Source organism: Lutra lutra, chromosome 2 (assembly GCF_902655055.1).
Source record: "Lutra lutra chromosome 2, mLutLut1.2, whole genome shotgun sequence".
Taxonomy (NCBI): Eukaryota; Metazoa; Chordata; class Mammalia; order Carnivora; family Mustelidae; genus Lutra; species Lutra lutra.
Genome location: NC_062279.1, coordinates 130,104,746 through 130,127,828, shown reverse-complemented (window position 1 = coordinate 130,127,828; position 23,083 = coordinate 130,104,746). Strand labels below are relative to the sequence as shown.

The 23,083-nt window shown below is 32.9% G+C and overlaps 1 long non-coding RNA gene across 1 annotated transcript; it reads right to left on the bottom strand.

The window, feature by feature from the left end:
• Positions 1 to 12,101: 12,101 nt before the first annotated feature.
• On the bottom strand, positions 12,102 to 21,035 carry LOC125093916 (uncharacterized). Its single transcript, XR_007125374.1, has 3 exons — positions 20,951 to 21,035; positions 15,417 to 15,573; positions 12,102 to 12,205 (listed from the first exon to the last, which is right to left on the bottom strand). It is a non-coding gene; the product is annotated as an uncharacterized LOC125093916 (long non-coding RNA).
• Between the last annotated feature and the right edge of the window lie 2,048 nt (positions 21,036 to 23,083).

The window sequence follows — 23,083 nt, the reverse complement described above, 5'->3', positions numbered from 1 at the left end:
CCCAGGCTAAAACAACTAGATAATTAAATACAGTTATTATTTAAAAGATGGTAGAAAAGCCTCAATATTATAGTACAATTATTATATGATTTTCATGCATAAGGAAAGAACAAGGAAGAAATATCCTTGTGTAATCTCTCATCTTGATATGTTACATTTCCCAATCCTCCTCTACCTTTTTTGACTGATCTTAAGTGAATGATATTTTTTTCAGAATGAGTAACAGGTGAATTTGTATTCACCTGAAAAAAATATATACTATACACATACATACACACACACACACACACACACGTGTATATACTCACATTGAATATACATATACATATAATACACATATATATGTGTATATATGTATACATATATACACATATATATGTGTATATATATCTTAAAAAGATAGAAATATATAAGATATATATTATGATATATATGTAACCATTGTTAAGCAGAATTTGTTGAATCAGATCTCTTCAAATCAGAAATAAACATGCTTATTGAGTAATGTCTTATACTGACTATGATTTTCTTTCTACGAAATTTGAGATTTGTTTCCTTCATAAATTTTGTTAAGAATTCCATAAATGGAATAATAACTTCAATGTTTCTTGAGATTAACATGAGTTATTTAAGTATAGAGTTAGAAGATAAGGTATGATAATTATAATTTTGTATATATGTGTATATATATATGTATATATATATACATATATATATATAGTCCTCATTTGTTATAAATGCTTTTGAATTGCAGTTAAGAAAAATGGGTTGCATACAAATACTAATTTGAATTATCTCTATTTATATAATTGACACAGCTAGTAATTTATTGAGATCTATGTGTCAGGAACTGTTTCAGAGTTACAGTTGGATTGTCTAATTTGATCCTCACTACCACTCCAGTTAATGATTACTTTTTCATTTTTATGTATGAGAAAACTTAGAAAATTACTTGCCCAAGGTCTCACAACTACAAAAATAAATGCTAAGAGGAGACAGTTATATGTGCTCAGAAATTTTTAGCAACCACATTATACTCTCTCAACATCATTTCTTCCATCCCATATGTGTTTATAAATTATTTCAGAATCAATCTAATATTTATTTGTACTTATTCAAATTATTTATATCAAATTATAATAAAATAATTATTTCGATTTTTACCAAAATATATGACTGTCTAAATTTTTTAGAGCATTACTTTTATATATCTGTGTCTCATATAAGAAAATAAAACCATGGGGTGCCTGGGTGGCTCAGTGGGTTAAAGTCTCTGCCTTCAGCTCAGGTCTGATTTCAGGGTCCTGGGATAGAGCCTTGCATTGGGCTCTCTGCTCAGCAGGGAGCCTGCTTCCTCCTTTCTCTCTCTGGCTGCCTCTCTGCCTACTTGTGATCTCTATCTGTCAAATAAATAAATAAAATCTTTAAAAAAAAAAGATAATAAAACTATGCACCTCTCACACTCTATGTATAATTTTAGAGGTCTCAATAGACCACAATTTTCTTTCCTACAAAATAAATAATATTAAATTGATTCTGTAATTAATTCACATCATGATTTGCTTATGTAACTCACAAAATGAGTACCTATAAAAGGGAACTATAAAGAAAACCAGAAGTAGAGATTAGAAGTTGACACACTGGTTTATTAAAGAGAAGTAGTTGATTATTTTGATGATAATGATAGACAGATGACAGATAGATAGATGGTAGATAATAAATGATAGATAGGTGATAGATAGATAGATAGATAGATAGACAGAAGAGCATAGATATAGATAAAAATACTCTCAGTCCATGGAAGTGCTTAAGTATGCCAACCATGTTTTCCATTACAGGGATACAACCAATTTCAGTTATTTGATTAGCATCAGAAATCAAATAAAAGAGCTAAGACAGAAATAGATTTCTTAAGTGATAGACCAGCACTCTGTTTGAAGTTGTCTGAAATTTGAATAGTGAAACTTACCATGCTGTTAAATAATTACCATAGTAAACAATGCAAATCAAAAAGCATTCTGCCTACAAAAGATAACATACAAAAAATATAGGCAATAATTGTAAATCAGATACTGTAAGTAAAATGAAAGCATGCAAAAATATTTTTTAGAAAGGAGACATCAGGCTTAAGCAAAGGTAACAAATCAAGTCCCTTCACACAGCATGAAGGTACAAAAACAACATTCAACTCTGCCTTTCTACATCAGGCTTTATTTATTTATTTATTTATTTATTTATTTATTTTTCTTCCCAAGGTCTGAACCTTAACAAAAATTGGGGGGAAAAATCCTAGGAATGCATATTTTACTGAACTAATATTAATTGAACAAATAGAAAAAAAAATCTGAATTATTTTCCCCTTTACAACACTTTCTCTAGATGAAGTGCCACCTTTCAAAAGTTAATAGATAATGAGCTTTGATGTGCTCATTTTAAATTTGTCAGTTGGGAATTAATTGCACATAAGATTTTATGTAGCATTAAATGCAAAGATCTTATATTTCCAATTATCTCACCAACTAGATGTAAATTAGAAAAAGCTCCTCTAACTTAAGGAAATTTTTGTGTTAAAAAAAGTTACATTGTTTGGTATTTTGCACCTAAAACCTTAATATAAGAATAACTCAAATACTATAAATCAGGAGAAGATAATTTTATAATGTTAGAATTTCTGGGTGTAGATTATCCTCCAAAAAAAGTCTTTTTTTCCTCACAATAAATCCAGTATTTTTTTTTAACAAAAATGACTGTAGTGAGAGGCTACATTAATTAAAATTATGAACAGAACATCAATAACCAAATCAGCTACAGTAAATATACATTCTTAGCATTTGTGATTGCAATAATTATCCTTACCCAGCATAAAATAAAAAGTTAGACAGTCACAGAGTTTCTGTTAGTCAAAAAAAAAAAAAAAAAAAAAAAAAGGAAAGACAAGACTTTAAGAGTATTCTTTTTTAATACTTCCATTAAGGATGATTTCATTAAGAACAGTATTTCTACACTTTTTTAGTATTTCTATACTTTTAAAACTTCTCAACTCAGATGATTAATCAAAGATGGGATTTGTGAACACCAATTTTTTCTGCATTTTGAATTTTAAAAACGCACTCTATCAACCTTATTTTTTTAAAAACATTTGCCTTTATACTATCGTCAGAAGTCACCATAAAACTTTCATTTAGCATATTTCATAAAAATAAACACAAGAATAAAAGCTTTTCAAGTTGATTTGTAAAACACATTTTAAATACTATTACAATTTTACATAGTGCATTGACTTGAATTCACAATTATACATTCAGATAATATTTGTGACAATTTTATTAAAGATCACTTGATTTATATTACTGTAGAAAAACATAATTGTACCTGCTGTATTTCAACAATAATCCTTCAACCTTCACAAAGAAATACAAAGAGCGTACTTGAAAATGAAGTAGCAGAATATTCTTTTTTCATGTGTCTATGTCAGGTTTTCTAGGGGGAAAAAACAAAACAAAACTGTATAATCATGCACACACAAACCACCCATCAGAATTTAGTTTTGTGACTATTTCTATATGTTATATTTCAGCAAAGTTACTTACTAATATATAAATTTTATGACTATTGACCACCTTACATGGTTTAAAAATCACTATGCCTTCATTTGTTTGTTTTATTTTGTTCATAAACATAGAAAGGATAAGAAAACAGATTTAAAAAAGTCATATTTTTATTTTGTTTTGTTTTGATCAAACAATGTCCTGCAATATATAATGTTGATTTAAAGGCTTAGACATGGGGTTTGTGTCGAAGATGGCAGAGGAGTAGCAGGCTGAGACAACATCAGGTAGCAGGAGATCAGCTAAATAGTTTATCAAACCATTCCAAACACCTACAAATCCAACAGGGGATCGAAGAGAAGAGGAGCAGCAATTCTAGAAACAGAAAATCAACCACTTTCTGAAAGGTAAGATCTGTGGAGAAGTGAATCCAAAAGAACAGGAAGATAGACCCTGGAGGGAGAGGCTGGCTCCCGACAAACAGCAGAGCAATGGAGCACAAAATCAGAACTTTTAAAAGTCTGCTCCTCTGAGGGATATTGCTCCAGAGGCTAAGCAGGGGTGGAGCTCTCATGGGGAAAGCGTGGTTGCAGGTCCCATGGGGTCACTGAAGAATCAGGGGTATCTGAGTATCACAGAGCTCACAGGTATTAGAGCAAGGAAGCCACCTACAGAGATGGACCGAGGAGTGAGCTCTCAGCTCAGGGTTACTTTAAACTGTGCCCCATGGCACAGTCAGACCACTGCTCTTTGAGCAGGGACCCCACAAGTGGCAGATCTCGGGAGACCTCCCTGGAAAAGCAGCAGTGATCTGCTGGGTTTGGAGATTCCAGGTGGGGCTGTGTACACGAACACTGTACTCTAGTTGGTAAATTCATATCTCAGAAGTATATATGTTAGGAATTTTGAAACTACTTTAAATGTACACTAAGATTGAACAAATAAGTAAATATAGATAAGGAGGGGCAGGTTTCTCACTATTAGAAAGGCTACAATGAATTCTGTGGTGCTGAATTAGAGTTAGAACTATAGTTTGAACTCTTGTTTACTTTAATATATATATGAATAGATACAGAAATAAACATAGATATGTGTCTACATAGGCTAGCAGACATATATTTCTTAGCTCTGTCCACTAGAGGGTCTAGAAGAATTGAAACCCTAGAAGCAATGAACACACTTAGCACCCAGGTCTGGGTTTTTAAATCTCATTGTCAGTAGAAGGAACCAGAGCTCCTTGAAGAAATGGCCTGTTCTGCCAAACATTTAAAGAAGAATTAATTCCTATTCTCCTGAAACTGTTCCAAAAAATAGAAATGGAAGGAAAACTTCCAAACTTATTTTATAAGGCCAGCATCACCTTGATCCCCAAACCAGACAAAGATCCCATCAAAAAAGAGAATTACAGACCAATATCCTTGATGAACAGATGCAAAAATTCTCACCAAAATACTAGCCAATAGGATCCAACAGTACATTAAAAGGATTATTCACCACGACCAAGTGGGATTTATTTCAGGGCTGCAAGCTTGGTTCAACATCCACAAATCAATCAATGTGATACAGTCCATTAATAAAAAGAAGAAGAACCACATGATACTCTCAATAGATGCTGAAAAAACATTTGACAAAGTATAGCATCCTTTCATGATCAAAACCCTTCAAAGTGTAGGGTTGGAGAGTACATACCTCAATATCATCAAAGCCATCTATGAAAAATCCACAGCGAATATCATTCTCAACAGAGAAAAACTAAGAGCTTTTGCACTAAGGTCAGGAACACGGCAAGTATGTCCACTATTACCACTGCTATTCAACATAGTACTAGAAGTCCTAGCCTCAGCAATCAGACAACAGAAAGAAATTAAAGCCATCCAAATCAGCAAAGAAGAAGTCAAGCTATCACTCTTTGAGATGATATGATACTTTATGTGGAATACCCAAAAGACTCCACTCCAAATCTTCTAGAACTTGTAGAGGAATTCAGTAAAGTGTCAGGATATAAAATCAAGGCACAAAAGTCAGTTGCATTTCTCTACACCAACAAGACAGAAGAAAGGGAAATTAAGGAGTCAATCCCATTTACAATTGCACCCAAAACCATAAGATACCTAGGAATAAACCTAACCAAAGAGGCAAATAATCTGTACTCAGAAAACTATAAAGTACTCATGAAAGAAGTTGAGGAAGACACAAAGAAATGGAAAAATGTTTCAATGTTCATGGATTAGAGGAACAAATATTGTGAAAATGTCTATGCTACCTAAAGGAATCTACACGTTTAATGTTATCCCTATCAAAATTCCATCCATTTTTTTTAAAGAAATGAAGAAATGAAACAAATAATCCTAAAATTTATATGGAACCAGCAAAGACCCCAAATAGCCAGAGGAATGTTGAAAAAGAAAGCCAAATTTGGTGGCATCACAATTCAGACTTCAAGCTCTAGTACAAAGCTGTCATCATCATGACAGTATGGTACTGGCACAAAAACAGACACATAGATCAAGGGAACAGAATAGAGAGCCCAGAAATAGACCCCCAACTCTATGGTCAACTAATCTTCGACAAACCAGGAAAGAATGTCCAATGGAAAAAAGACAATCTCTTCAACAATTGGTGTTGGAAAATTGGACAGGCACATGCAGAAAAATGAAACTGGACCATTTCCTTACACCACACACAAAAATAGACTCAAAATGGATGAAGGACCTCAATGTGAAAAAGGAATCCATCCAAATCCTTTAAAAGAACACAGGCAGCAACCTCAGCTGCAGCAACTTCTCCCTAGGAACATCGCCAAAGGCAAGGGAAGCAAGGGCAAAAATGAACTACTGGGACTTCAACAAGATCAAAAGCTTTTGCATAGCAAAGGAAACAGTTAACAAAACCAAAAGACAATGGACATAATAGGAGAAGATATTTGCAAAAGACATATCAGATAAAGGGCTAGTATCCAAAATCTATAAAGAACTTATCAAACTCAATACCCAAAGAACAAATAATCCAATGAAGAAATGGGTAGAGGACATGAACAGACATTTCTGCAAAGAAGACAGCCAGATGGCTAACAGACACATGAAAAAGTGCTCCACATCACTCGGCATCAGGAAATACAAATCAAAACCACAATGAGATATCACCTCACACCAGTCAGAATGGCTAAAATTAACAAGTCAGGGAATGACAGATGTTGGCCAGGTTTCGGAGAAAGGGGAACCCTCCTACACTGTAGGTGGGAATGCAAGCTGGTACAGCCACTCTGGAAAACAGCATGGAAGTTCCTCAAAAAGTTGAAAATAGAGCTATCTTATGACCCAGCAGTTGCACTACTGGGTATTTACTCTAAAGATACAAATGTAGTGATCTGAAGGGGCACATGCACCTGAATGTTTATAGCAGCAATGTCCACAATAGCCAAACTATGGAAAGAACCTAGATGTCCATCAACAGATGAATGGATAAAGAGGAGGTGGTATATATATATATAATGAAATACTATGCGACCATCAAAAGAAAAGAAATCTTGCCATTTGAGACAATGTGGATGGAACTAGAGGATATTATGCTAGCGAAATAAGTCTATCAGAGAAAGACAATTATTATATGGTCTTCCTGATATGAGGAAGTTGAGAGGCAATGTGAGGGCTTGGGGGGGTAGGAAAGGAATAAATGAAACAAGATAGGATTGGGAGTGAGAGAAACCCTAAGAGACTCTTGATCTCATGAAACAAACTGAGGGTTGCAGAGGGGAGGGGGTAGGGAGAGGGTGGTTGGATTATGGACACTGGGGAGAATATTTGTTATGGCTTATGCTTTGAAGTGTGTAAACCTGGAGATTCAGAGACCTGTACCCCTGGGGCTAATAATACATTATATGTTAATGAAAAAATTTTAAAAATTCAAAAAATAAAGGCTTAAACATTATTTACTCTAAACAAATACATAATGCTTTTGATTGCATTACACCTAGCCTGATTTTAGTTTTATATGTACCCCCCAAAATATGCATTAAAAACAACTTCTAAACATTTTCTTCAGGTATTTTCATCTAAATCTTAATTTCCCATTTGTCTATACCTTCTAAGTGCACACTCATAGAAATTACAAGTCCTGAGCACCTGGGTGGCTCAGTCATTAAATGTCTGCCTTTGGATCATGTCATGATATCAGGGTCCTGGGATTGAGTCTTGCCTGGTGTTCCTTGCTCAGCAGGAAGCCTGCTTCTCCCTCTGGTTGCCACTCCCCTTGCTTGTTCTCTCTCTCTCTCTCTCTCCTTCTCCCTGATAAATAAATAAATAAAATTTCTAAAAAAATAAATTACAGACACAAAACTCATTCAGAATACAAATATCTGACTTTATAGCATATGAACTTTCCATTCCTATGTATTGTAGAATGGTCTTGAAAGAAGTTGTGCTAAATTATACTCCCTTGGATGAGCCTGGTGTTGGGTATAATGGAGGGCACATATTCCATGGAGCACTAGGTGTGGGCATAAACAATGAATTCTGGGACATTGAAAAGAAATTTTAAAAAATTATACTCCCATTATTTTTCATACTTCTCATTTGTATTTACTATAATATTTTTAAAGAAAATAATGAAAATTTTTGTTTGAATATCAGCTTTTATAAGATATGTTGAATTTCCCCTTGGTTGTCTCTATTTTGTCAAATTTTATCCAACAAACTGGAACACTTTTGTTATTTACACTCTGGGTTATTATATATTCTTATTTTTTTTTTCAAATGTCCCTTTTGGTAGCTTTTATGCTTTTCAACTGAAATTCTATTTTTTTCAGAAGCCTGAAATTTACACTGATATATCTTATGACTCTAATTTTGCTTGATATCTTTTTTTTTGAGTATTTTCTTTCCTTTTTAAATTTTTTAAATATTTCATTATAAGTAATTTTAAGATAACAATATCCCCTTATAATTTTTCAAAATTTAGATGCCAACATTGGACTGTAACCCTTTAAATTAGTTATTAAAATTTAATTTTTATATCAGAGAGTTTTTTAGAATATACTGAATTCTGTGGATCCACTTCTGGGAGGAAATTTCATAAGCTTTCAGACACACATAACTTACAATACTTGTTTAGTATGCTTACATACTCTTAAACCTCTGGTTCATTATTAAATTCTAAAAGAACATGCTACTAATAATCTCCATATAGACAATACAATTCAACAACATCACACTTAGTAAAAAAAGAAAACAAAACTTACAATTCATAACAGTCTGCTCACATAAATGAATATTACAATGATTTTTTTATAATCTAAATTCAGTGAGATCACTATCACAAAATTTAATATGTATTACAACAAAAAAATGTTCAAATTTGTAACTACAGCTGTCACAAATTTTATCTATATATAGAAATAATCTTGTCTATGTTATTAGTTGTCTTGGGGGAGTCAAAAGTTGTACATGGATTTTACACGTATATAGATTTTTCAGCTGAGTGGGGTGTCAACATTCCTAAACCCCACATTGTTCATGGGTCAACAGTAATGTTTTATACTAATTATACCTAAGAAGAAAAACAAACAAACAAACAAACTCCTTTACCAGCTTTCCATCTGGTAGTTTTCTATACAACTAAGGTCATTGGTTTACTAGTGTTCATATTTAATAAATCACATTGGAACACTTAAAAGCACATGATAAACCATTGCTCCTGGAAGATGTTCATTCTCTAGTAATGATAGACTCTTGTGTAACTAATTTGATTTCTGGGGCCCAATTTCCTAAATTGCATAATAAAAGGGCCTTGGCAATCTTTAAAAAACAAAAACAAAAACAAAAAAAACAACCAACCAAACAAAAAACTAGTGTTGTCTAGAAATTTCATTGAATACTCACCTATCCTTGCTCTCTCTCCCAATATTTTTTTATAATTCTCTCCAAATTTTAATCTATTACATTATCATTTCTCCATTTAGAATCTTTCTTTATTATGTTCAGTTAGCCAGCATGTAATACATCATTAGTTTTTGATGTAGTATTTAATGATTCATTTGCTACATATAACACCTTTCTAGATGTGTTAGAAATGGAAAAACATTCCATGCTTATGGATTGGAAGAACAAATATTGTTAAAATGTCTATGTTATCCAGACCAATCTACACATTCAATGAAACCCCTATTAAAATACAATCAATATTTTTAACAGAATTGGAACAAATCATCCTAAAATTTGTATGGAATCAGAAAAAGACCCTGAATAGCCAAGGAAATATTGTAAAGAAAACCAAAGCTGTTGGCATCACAATTCCAGACTTCGAGCTCTATTACAAAGCTGTAATCATCAAGGCAGTATGATACTGGCACAAAAAGAGACACATAGATCAATGGAACACAACACAGAATCCAGAAATGAACCCTCAACTCCACTGTCAATTGATCTTTGACAAAGCAGGAAAGAATAGCCAATGGAAAAAAGACAGTCTCTTTAACAAATGGTGTTGGGAAAATGGACAGCCACAAGTAGAAACTGAACCATTTCCTTATACCATAAACAAAGATAAACTTAAAATTGATGAAAGACCTAAATGTGAGACAGGAATCCATCAAAATCTTAGAGGAGAAAACAGGCAGTAAGCTCTTTGACCTCAGCCACAGCAACTTCTTGCTAGACATGTCTCCAGAGGCAAGGGAAATAAAGGCAAAAATGAACTATGGAGCCTTCATGAAGCTAGAAAGCTTTTGCACAGCAAAGGAAACAGACAAAACCAAAAGACAACCTACAGAATGGGAGAAGATATTTGCAAATGTCTTTTCAGATAAAAGGCTAGTATCCAAAATCTATAAAAAACTTATCAAAATCAACACCCAAAAAACACATAATCCAGTCAAGAAATGGGCAGAAGACATGAACAGTCATTTCTGCAAAGAAGACATCTAAATCGCCAACAGGCACATGTAAAGGTGCTCAACATTATTTGGCATCAGGGAAATACAAATTAAAGTCACAATGAGATATCAACTCACACCAGTCAAAATAGCTAAAATTAACAAGTCAGGAAATGACAGGTGTTGGCAAGGATGCAAAAAATGGGGAACCCTTTTAAACTGTTGGTGGGAATGCAAGTTGGTGCAGCCACTCTGGCAAGTATGGAGGTTCCTCAAAAAATTGAAAACAGAGCTATCTGATGACCCAGCAATTTCACTACTATGTATTTATCACAAAGATACAAATGTAGTGATATAGGGGGCACATGCACCCAATGTTTATACCAGCAATGTCTACAATAGCCAAACTATAGAAAGAGCCCAGATGTCCATCAACAGATGAATGGATAAAGAACATGTGGTGTATAAATACAATGGATTACTACTTTGCCATCAAAGAATGAAATCTTACCATTTGCAACAATATGGATGGAACTGCAGGGTATTATACTAAGTGAAATAAATCAATCAGATAAATAATTATATGATTTCACTCATATGTGGAATTTAAGAAATAAAACAGGATCATAGGGGAAGGGAGGTAAAAATAAAATTAGATGAAATCTGAGAGGGAGACAAACCAAAGAGACTCTTAATCATAGGAAGCAAACTGAGGCTTGCTGAAGGGAAGTTAAGAGGGTAAATGGGCAATGGGCATGAAGGAGGGCACATGATGTGATGAGCACTGGCTATTATATGCAACTGACGAATCACTGAACTCTACCTCTAAAACTAATAATACACTATATGTTAATTAATTTAGTTAAAAAAAGCTATAATCTTTACACTTTTTTACTCAAGCACATTTGTTAATATAAAAAATTATGATGACTTTATTTTGTCCTTATTGAATAATCTTATTTTTCCTTTCTAAAATAGGAAAAAATATGGAATACCTGCATAACTTGATTATTATCTCAAATTAGCATTCTCCCAAGGTAATGGAAATTCCATGTCTCTTAGTTTACCATTCTCCTTTTTATGCCATTTTTTTTTCAGCTTATAAAACTTTGAACCTTGTAAGTAAAAATTACATAATTCTTAACCTATATTTTCTGAAGAACTCTGTAAACCATTTGGTATTCTTGAGAGGAATAAGAAGAATCTCCTCATGGAAGAGGTAAACAACAACAGCGATTGTAAATCAGGAGTCACAAATGTTATTTGTATCAAAGGTGAAGGAGTATTTCATAATATCAGACAGGGAGGTATTAGTGGAAAATACAACGATGACTGAAAGAAGAAGAGAAATTAACCAAGATACATTAATTTTAAAAAAGAACAGAAGTTTGTCTAAATCTGATGAATAGTAGAGAGTAAATCATTTTAACAATATGGGATTTATTGGGGTGCCTGAGTGGCTCAGTCATTAAGTGGCTACTTTCCGCTCAGGTCATGATCACAGGGTTCCTGGACTGAACCCCACCCTGGGCTCTCTGCTCAGTGAGGAGTATGTTTCTCTTTCACCCTCTGCCTCTCCCCCTGGCTCGCAAACTCTTCCTCTCTTTCTCTGTCACAAAAATAAAATGTTGAAAAACAACAACAATAACAACAAAAAATATAGGATGTATATTATTGACCTGATACAGTGGATTCATCCTTCCTTATAAACATAGTTCAAACAGCCAGTGACTAAGAGCAAAGTTGATACAGAAATAGATACTGAGCAGTCTGGTTTCTACCCAGTTCCCTGAAAATAACATTACTTAAGCGGTTGACATGTCATATAAACATTTAGGTTAATCCTAACCTCTTAGTTGTGTGTGTATATGTATGTTTATACACACATTTTCATTAAAGTGTTGCTTCTATTAAACTATTTTCAGAGGACAAGAATCATGAATATTTCATTTCCTTTATTCAGCTTCCTTGAGAGTGCTATGAGATAAGCACTTATTAAATGCTGTTGTTATTATCTTGCTTAATAATGATGATGAAAAGGGAATATAAACACCAGACACTTGCTAGAGGAAAACATGCTTCCTGTACATTGGAATATTCTGCTTAGTTCAGTATTCTGCTAATTAAAATAAGAGACATTTTCTTTGATAGTAGTCTTTCATGAAAGCTTTTATGGAAGTATATTTTGAAACTTAAATTATTGAACATGACTAAAGTTCACTCTAATAAAAATCAAAACACAGTCAGAATACCTCACTTAACAAAGCTGATATATTTTTACAATTATGAAAAACATTACATTTTACATGTTTTTTTTTTTTATATTTTATTTATTTATTTGTCAGAGAGAGAGGGAGAGAGAGCAAGCACAGGCAGACAGAATGGCAGGCAGAGGCAGAGGGAGAAGCAGGCTCCCTGATGAGCAAGGAGCCCGATGTGGGACTCGATCCCAGGACGCTGGGATCATGACCCCAGCCGAAGGCAGCTGCTCAACCAACTGAGCCACCCAGGCGTCCCACATTTTACATGTTTAATGAAAAAATTAAGAATAGAATTTGACATGATAAATTGAAATGATTAGTAGAAATTTATTCTATTACCAAAAGAGAAAGGGAGATTGAAATCTTAAACAAGGGTAATCCATCTTTGAGGTTCCTTTGACAAATAGTCTTATCTCTACCTTAATCTTTTTTGTAATTTTGCAGAACTCTTCTCATTTGAATTATTGCTTGTCCTACAGCCTATTTTAAAAAAATATTTTAGGGGCGCCTGGGTGGCTCAGTGGGTTAAGCCGCTGCCTTCGGCTCAGGTCATGATCTCAGGGTCCTGGAATCGAGTCCCACATCGGGCTCTCTGCTCGGCAGGGAGCCTGCTTCCCTCTCTCTCTCTGCCTGCCTCTTTGTCTACTTGTGATCTCTGTCAAATAAATAAAATCTTTAAAAAAAATTTAAAAAAAAATAAAAAAATATTTTATTTTTATTTATTTATTTGAGAGAGACAGACAGGGAGAGAGCACATGAGCTAGGAGAAGGTCAGAGGGAGAAGCAGACTCCCTGTGGAACGGGAGCCCGATGTGGGACTTGATCCCAGGACTCCAGGATCATGACCTGAGCTGAAGGCAGTCGCTTAACCAACTGAGCTACCCAGGCGCCCCAGCCTAACTATTTTTATTATATTATTGCATGTAAATATATAAGAATGTGTTAAACTGAAGAACTATAAATCCTTTTAATATAGAGAACAAATAAATCAATTTAAACTTAAATACTTAGAATGTGCTTAATCATATTTATATGACACAATTCATACTGTCATAAAATCTACAATATTAAACTATTTCAGAAATTATTTCCACTACTTCTCACATTTTGTAACATTTTTGGAAGCGCCATAACAGGTGTTTTGTTTTGTTTTTTTAATTTTATAAACAAAAACACTGAAGCATATTTATTTTAACTGTAAACTCTTTTGGAAGTTTCATGTGTTTTTGTGGAAAGAAAGAATCCTTTGTCAATCACATAAATACTCTTTCTGGCTTTTAAACATTTTCTATAAACAATGCTACTTCTTTTATTTTACAACCTATTAGCATGAGAAAATCATGCAAATGTCCTTGTGACTAAAATGTAAAGCTCAGCATACAGAGAAACTAAAATTTATTCTATTTATGGAAAAGCTTATTTTCCCCTCCAAAATTCACATAATAGGTTTTCAAAATAGATATGCTTAATCTTGTTTTTCTGTCATTCAGAACAGTAATACATATGGTTCTTAAAAATAAAGTGTTAACGTTGACATTTTAGAAAACAAACACATCTCATTCATGCATTTAAGAATTCTTTACAGAAATTCAAACTCTACAGATACCTGCAGTAGTGTCTTATTTCAAAGACTTATTGTGGTACCTTTAAATGTAATAGAACTTAATGCTATAAAAAAATTAGTATCAGTGAGATCATTCCCATCTTTTTTATACTATGAAAACTGAGTCTTTAAATGTATACTGAGTCTTAAAATTATTCATTGTAATACTGACTCAGTCTTATTATCCTCCAACACCTTTCAAAGTGGAGATGAGCATAAGGAATGTCCCTTTGAAAAGAGTCAGCTGGCAATGAATTAGAAAGTGATATACTTGAGAGATCAATCAAAATAAATGAAATCAATCCAGTAAAAACTTTTTTTTTTTACATTGCTAAAGCAACAAAAACTCTTTAGTACAAAAAATGCCCTCTGGATTAAAGTGACTTATAAAGTCGAAACCAAAACCAAACAAACAGAAACAACAAAATAAACCTATAATTGTTCTCTGCTCATTTAAAACGATTAGTGTAAAAGCAACTATACAGGGAGCCTGGGTGGCTCAATTGGTTAAGCAACTGCCTTCAGCTCAGGTCCTGATCCTGGAGTCCTGGGATTGAGTCCGGCATCTGGTTCTCCCTCTGACCTGCCCCTTCTCTTGTTCTCTCTCTCAAATAAATAAAATCTTAAAAAAAATATATATTAAACAAAAGCAACTATACAATTTCTGATTAAGTACAGTTTTAACAGTTATTGGATAATTATAACAATGTTTATGTATACTCTGTACCAAACACAAATGGCTAAGCACCATTTGATACATAATAAAAACCTTCTCAACATCCATATAAAATAAAAAATTATTAGGTATATTATTTTACAGATGTGTAAAATGAGGCTAAAACACATTAAATAATTGGAAAAGAGCTTAAATCTTAATCTGTCTCACAAGGTTTATAGCTATTATTTTATATACTTAGCAGTTATCATAGATAATATTCAGCTTAATTTAAAAAAATTTTCAGATGGCAATTCCAAATTAAAATTGACAGCTGATGTTTAATCTGATTCACATAGCTATGATTTAACTATGCACATTCACAGTATACTTAACCAATGATAAATTTTGACACAAAGATTTATCTGAACTATAAAAAATAGTTATTTGAAAAGTACTTGCAATTTTCAAAATATCTCACCTTCTTTCAATTCCAGACATAAGTTGGTCATGACACTTTCTTTTCCTGATGCTACATAAAATTTTAGAGTGTTTAGTTGTATGAACAAAATTTTAAGTTATTCAAGGGCTTTTCACTATATACTTTCTCTTCTGCATTCTGTATGACGCCAGGAACTCTGTGGGTGTTTAATAAGGATTAATCGGTGTCAATGGCAATAATGACTTCTATTATCTTCTTAAGTATTGGTACCATTAAGAGGGTGATGTTTAAAAGGATCTAACTTTATAATTTCTAACAATGACCAGTGATTTAATATGAAACAGAATTTTCAAGTGAATAAAAGTAGAAAATTAGCATAGAATAAAGTAATTACCAACTGCATCATAGTCTTAATAAATTGAAGTTACAATTACCCAGACCTATGCTTGGTGAAGGATATTTGGTAGGCATTTACAGATACCCATTAAGTAAATCTATTTATGAAAGGTGTAATCACATAGAAGAAAATCAATATGGTAAAAAGAACACTGGATTTGGAACCAAACTGACTGTGAGTAACAGCTCCATTATTTGTAATTGAAACATCTTGATCATATTATTTAGGCTTTAGCCATATTTATTCAGTTATCAATAATGGAAATAATCACACCTAACCTCAAAAGCTTATCTTTATGTCTCAATAAATTAAATAACAGATTACCAAATGAATAAAAATATCCAGCTACATTAAAATATAACTGGAGGCCCAGTTATATTTTAATATAATATATATAATATTAAATATGTATTTAATATTATATATAATCCAGTTATATTTTATATAATATATATATACTGGAAGCATATATATATTATATGTATCCATATATATAAGCATATAATATATATATATATAATATATATATATATATATATATATATGGAGGTTTTATTAGGATTCTAAAGTAAAGCAAAAAGGTGTCTGAGGGTGAAGAGGGTAAGGGCTTGGAATTGGCAGGTAAGGTAAAGAATCTTTGAGAAAAATATTTACAAATATTCTAAGAATTGAAGGGTAAATAAAATCAGTCGGTCATATTAAAAAAAACTGCATGTGCAGCTATCCAAGCAACATAAACATCCAGCACAATGGACAAAGGGAGGAAGGGCTTTACTTAATTCAGGAACAGAGTATGAAGAGTACTAGAGTAAAAGCTTAAAGAGGTAGGACAGGGAAATCCAAGAAGGACTTTTCAAAGAAGATAGGGCAAACAAGATTGAAATGGTGTGAATGATAAGCTAGGAAAAAAAAAAAAACAACTTTAAAATTACACCAAGAGATTAAATGAGACAAGACAAACATTTCTTTGAAGATGTTGCTATGAAGATATATCAATATATCTATCTATATATAGATATATCAATATATCTATATATCTATATATCAATAGTGACATTAATAAAAACAGCTCAGGAGGAGTATTGCAGAGAGATGGCACATTTCAGTTATTTAAATACTAAATGTCAGGGCGCCTGGGTGGCTCAGTGGGTTAAGCCGCTGCCTTCGGCTCAGGTCATGATCTCAGAGTCCTGGGATCGAGCCCCGCATCGGGCTTTCTGCTCAGCAGGGAGCCTGCTTCCTCCTCTCTCTGCCTGCCTCTCTGCCTGCTTGTGATCTCTCTGTCAAGTAAATAAATAAAATATTTAAAAAATAAATAAATAAAAATAAATACTAAATGTGGTCTATTTCTTCTGAAATATGCAGAAAAGACTCAATATACAATAAATAGAGGTTGCAATTAAAACACAACAAAATTCTATTAAATGCATAGCTGATGGGAAATGTATCATTGCAAGAAAGTAAGGAATATCTCAGAACTACTAACTGGAAATTGGTGTTTGAGCCAGTTAGATATAGAGTTGGAGATTGAATTTGGCTTTTTTTGGTAGTCAAGAGGCCTGGAAGTTTGCAGTGGTTTTGTCAAACAGATGAAGTGAATCAAGGCAGGAGGTGGGAACTAAGATTACAAAATAAAAACTCAATTTTCCAAGGTCTCACTGATTACTGACCAGAGATAGGAAAAGAGCAGAGATTTTGTTATCTATCTTTGAGGCCTTCAGAACATATAAAAATTGTTAACATCTGTACATGAGCACTATCTTAATACTGTGGGTGGGATGGGAAGAGGTCAGATGCAGATCAAGAGAGAGAAAGCAGAACAAATGTTATTATTTTGTTCCTCAGAGTACTCCAGGGAGAAGACAGAATACAAGACAGGACCAGTTAGGGGGAAGTCCTGGAACAAAGCAGAGCGAGAATGAACTGTGAGCATGTGTCTTTACTGTGGTTTCCATAAGAAAGGAGGGGCGAGGCAGGGTAAGTCCATTTAACATTGGCTACTTTGAATTATTTTGGGGCACACTGGGGCTTAGAGGCTCCCTTCTTGTCTGTTACTTGAGCCTAGGGCAATGGGGGCAGGAGTATAGTGGTTAGAGTGTGAGAATCCAATAAGGGAGGTGGTTAGGAGTGTGAATTTAATTAGCCGCTCAATTTAGAGATTGTACTGGCCTCTAGCTAGGGCCTCAAAACTGAGTCAAGGCAGTATCAAAAACAAAAACAAAAACAAACTATATTATAAGCACATAGTACAAATAAGAATAAAAGTTCATTATGATATTAAGAAATTGCAGAACACCAAGGACAAAAACAAAATCTCATATGTACCTAGAGAAGAAACAAGAAGAAATTGCAAGAATAATATTTATATTACTTGATACTTTGCAATGGCAATATTATTAGCTGGAAGAAAATGAAACTGTATCTCTAAAGTACTAAGAAAAAGTAATCCTTTTTCCGGATTCAGTGTGCAATTAAATTAAATTACAAAGCAAATAAATATATGAGTTTATAAGAACTGGTACTTATATGTCAGACATTTTGTTTTAAAATATTACATACAGGACGCCTGGGTGGCTCAGTGGGTTAAAGCCTCTGCCTTTGGCTCAGGTCATGATCCCAGGGTCCTGGCATTGAGCCCCGCATCAGGCTCTCTGCTTGTCAGGGAGCCTGCTTCCCTTCCTTTCTCTCTGCCTGCTTCTCTTCCTACTTGTGATCTGTCAAATAAATAAATAAAATCTTTAAAAAAATAAAATAAAAATAAAAATTAACTCTGGGAAATAGAAAGAGACAAAATTCTCCCCAATGTTTTTTTTCCTGATGCTATAAAACTTTGAAACCAAAACCAGATAAGAAAGTGTGAAATAGAAAAGTTAAGCTAATCTCTTGGATGATTATCTATTTCTATGTTTATACACATTGCAAAGCAATTCCAGAAAAGGTATCCCATCTATTTATGAAAGACTTCTAGCAAACTAGAAGAAAATTCCATAATTTGATGAATCTTTCTCCATTTTGTCCAAGCAACAAAGGACTGTTACATAAAACATGTTTTAAAAATTCCTGTGAGGGGGGAAAATTCTTGTGAGTCAAAAATCAGTGGAAGAGGAAATCCAGGTGGTCAGTACATATAACAATCAGGTAAATACAAATTTAAATTATGATGAAATATAATTTATGAACATCCAGTTGAACAAAAAAGTTGAAAATCTGACAAATCATTTTCACTGTAAGGGATGTATTCACATTCTCACAAGAAAAAATATTATATGCACATTTATTAAAACTTTCTCTTTTTTAGAGCAAATAAGAAAATAATCAAGTAAAAAATAGATTTATAGTTCTATAAATAGAATGAAACACTATATAAGAATGAAAACAGATGAAACAGAGCTACATGTGTCAAGGAAGATATACAGGTTTGTATGCCATTGGAACATGAATTTCACTTTTTATAAAATAAATTATAATAATTAATAAAAAGCAATCTCTGATATTGTTTATTTAACAAAAATTAATGTCTGATAAATCAAATGTTAAGACAAAATAATTTCATTCTGAAATAATAATTATACTCCCTTCAACACAAGTAATTTTTTTTTCAAGAAAAAGATGTAATGGTAGAATTCATCTTTCAAATTGAAAATATGACATAATAATTTTTCTTTAGTTTCTCTAGGTCAAAAGTGTATTTGTATTCATCTCTAAGCTGGTCACTGAAGTAAACAAATGTCTTCATTATTAAAATTTTCTACCTAGGAAAGAAACAAGCTATCAGATCAATGATATATCATGGGGAAAATTCTATGCATATTTATACTTGAAAGAAACCAAACCAAAAAGCTATATACTATATTATATAATATATAGAGCATTTTGGAAAAGGAAAAATCATGGAAAGAGTTAAAAAAAAAAATCTCTTGACAGGAGTTCCTGGGCAATTGGGGCAAGATGAATAGGATGGACAGGGGTTTTTAGGGCAGTGAGACTATTCTATATGGATAGAATGATGGATTCTATATGGTGGATACATTATGTATTGGTAGAACCCATAGAACTTACAATACAAAGAGAGAATCCTAATGTAAACTATGGACTTGAGTTAATAATGTATCAATATTGTTCATCAGTTGTAACAAGTGTATCACACTAATACACGAGATTAGGGAAAAGGGAAACCATACTTAAGGGTATATATGGGAATTTGGCACTTCTTGCTCAATTTTCTATAAACCTAAAGCCATTCGAAGAAGTCTATTAATTGAAAAATATAACACACGTATTCTAAAAGTAGATAAATGAACTATTTTTATATAATACAATCACATGGAAGAGATAAAAATACACTCACTAGGGCAAATAACTCTTATTTTTATCATGTCATTAACAAATGTGAGTAAATAATATGTATTGTGATGAATATTATGGGTATCCTTTGAACTATTTTTTCAGTTGGAATGTATTTGAAGATAATGTGAAATAAAATCTTCAATTTCAACATTTGATATGCCTAAGCTTTATGTGAAGAATGAACCTACACACCTTATATATGCACACCTAAAAGTAAAAAAAAAAAAAAAAAGAAAGCAGATACTGCAGATATTTTTAGGCATGTGCAGATGGCACTCACATTCATTTTAAGTTCATTTAATTCAGTGTGATCACTTTCTATTTTGTACTGTTGAGAGTTGTTAGACCTTCTTTGTTTGTCCTAAGCATCTCTGTCTATTTCTGCACAACAGAGCTCTTCCTTTATCAACTTTCCAGGTGAACTAATTTTGTATGTATGTATGTATATATATATATATATATGCAGACCGAATATACTATATATGTATGCATGTGTATATATATTTACATATTTATATATATATATAAATTTATATTTATGCTAAATATACTTATATATTTATACACTTGTGCATATATGTGTATTTTGTCTGGAGGACTACTTTCTGAACACTTTCTTCACTCATTCTAAAACTTTGGGTTTTCATACTTTTTAAAAACACATCAGTGGTGAGAATTTTCAAAGGCTCTGCCATTATCCTCTTCCATGCTACATTGTCATCAATTTTTTTATGTTTTATGAACCTTTGTATTTCTTTCCACCTACGTGCAGTATATTTCTAGTTGTTCTCAGAACATGTTCTAAAAATCACTTTCTGTAATTACTTACTCAATAAGTTGATCAGATGTGTTCCATATGTATTCTTTATTTGCTTCCCACAAGTCATCTCAAAGTCCTTATCAGCCTTTCACTGTAGACTGCTTTTTTAAATTTGAATAGAAGGAACATAATTTTTTTTATTTTCTTGCCTTCCAATGGCAACAAGTTTTGATTTAACTAATAGTATGAAATTGGTAAACATTTTCTTTCCTTGATTGTCATTACTTCAGCTTTTCCCAAAAAAAAATCTTTCCTAAACTACTTTTTACACTGAGCAAATAATTAAGTGACTCCATTTTTTACCCAATTATTGTACTTGGATGCAAGGGGGCAGTGGTATAGTGTTCAGAATGACAGCAATAAAGCCAAAGTGTTGAATCTCTGTTGTTGTCTAGTGATTCCTCAGGAAAATTACTTGCCTTCCTGTGCTTCAGTTTCATATGAAAGGGGATAATATCAGCATTTACCTTTTAAGATAGGAAAGAAAAATAAAATTTGGGTTTATATAATTGATATGTTTGGCATATTAACTAGTATCTAAAATTGTTCAATAGCTGTGGTCTACTTATAAGGCTATAGCCATGATTATTTTAAATGTATATTTTATGTAATCTGGAATACTGTTTTCTGTAATATATAATATTCTCACATTCTTGGCACCATACAGTCCAGGAGATTAGATTTCTGTTTCCCTCTTTAAACCATCTGTACTTTAAAGATCACTAGTGGATACATGCTGAGAATTAACTACTCAAGAATTTTGACTTCTAGGCAAGTGGTTTGGTCTTCATTATGAATGTGAAACAACTGGTAATGAGACTGGAAGTCATATTTTTGGGGCGTCTGCAAAGTTCTAAAGATTGTAAAGCTTATCTAATTTAATCTTCATGAACAATGTATGAATTTTGTGTCATTAGCTCCTCATTACCAGAAAGAAAATGGATCTTTTGGTGAAAAAGCCAGATTGGAGTTTTGGAGCCTTGATTTTTGATCCCATGTGCTGTCTGCTCACTACTGTAAAAATAGTCACACAAAGTTCTAAACCCCGCACTATAGTCATCTAGAAAGAGCCATTTAGTCTATATTTTATTTTACTTTACAAAATGTTTATATTTTATTGACCTTAACCATTAAACATTTCACTTTGGGTTTTCACTAAGAAACAAAGTAATAACATTTCTCCACTCCTGGTCTAATTTAGAAGTGCATCACCAATCTCTGCTGAACAACAGGTTAATGATTATCTACAAGGCCAGCCTTTCTAGGTACTCTGCTCTGTAGTAGGTCTATGTATCCAAATGATGTGAATAATAGTGTTTTCAAAAATGTATTATCTGTGTTATCATATTTTCTTTTCATGTTATTCTATTAAATTATATTAACAATATTGATCCATATTAATAGTCGAAGTTGTTTTTTGTTTTAGTTTTTGGTTTTTTTTTGGATACAGTACTTTATTTTTATTTATTTTTTTATTAACATATAATGTGTTATTTTTTTCAGAGGGACAGGTCTGTGAATCATCAGTCCTACACAATTCATAGGACTTCCCATAGCACATACCCTCCCCAAGGTCCATCACCCAGCCATCCCATCCCTCCCACCCATCTTCCCTCCAGCAACCCTCATTTGTTTCCTAAGATTAAGAGTCTCTTACAGTTTATCTCTCTCCCTGGTCCCATCTTCTTTCATTTTTCTATACAAAGAGTTGAAGTTTTAAAGTCACTTGTTTCTGTCACAAGTCTGTACTTCCATTGCTTTTCGTTTTTCCTTTTGTGGTTTCTGTTTCTTTAATGACAGCACTATTATTTAATTAGTCCAGTAAGAATTTTTTTTTTAATTTTTTATTTACTTATTTTAGAGACAGAGCATGAGCGGGGTAGAGGGAGAAACAGATTCCCTATGGAGCAGAGAGTGCTATTTGAGGCTCAGTCCAAGGACTCTGGGATCATAACCTGAGCCAAAGGCAGATGCTTAACCAACTAAGCCACTCAGGTGCCCCAGAAAATTTTGAATTATCTTCTACTTCTCTTAAATTAACTGCAAAACTAACTAAGGTACCTATAAAACCCCTGTGTCTGCCATTTCCACTGGGCTGTGTCTCTGAAACAAGTTCCCCATCTTTATGCTCTTCCAATAGGA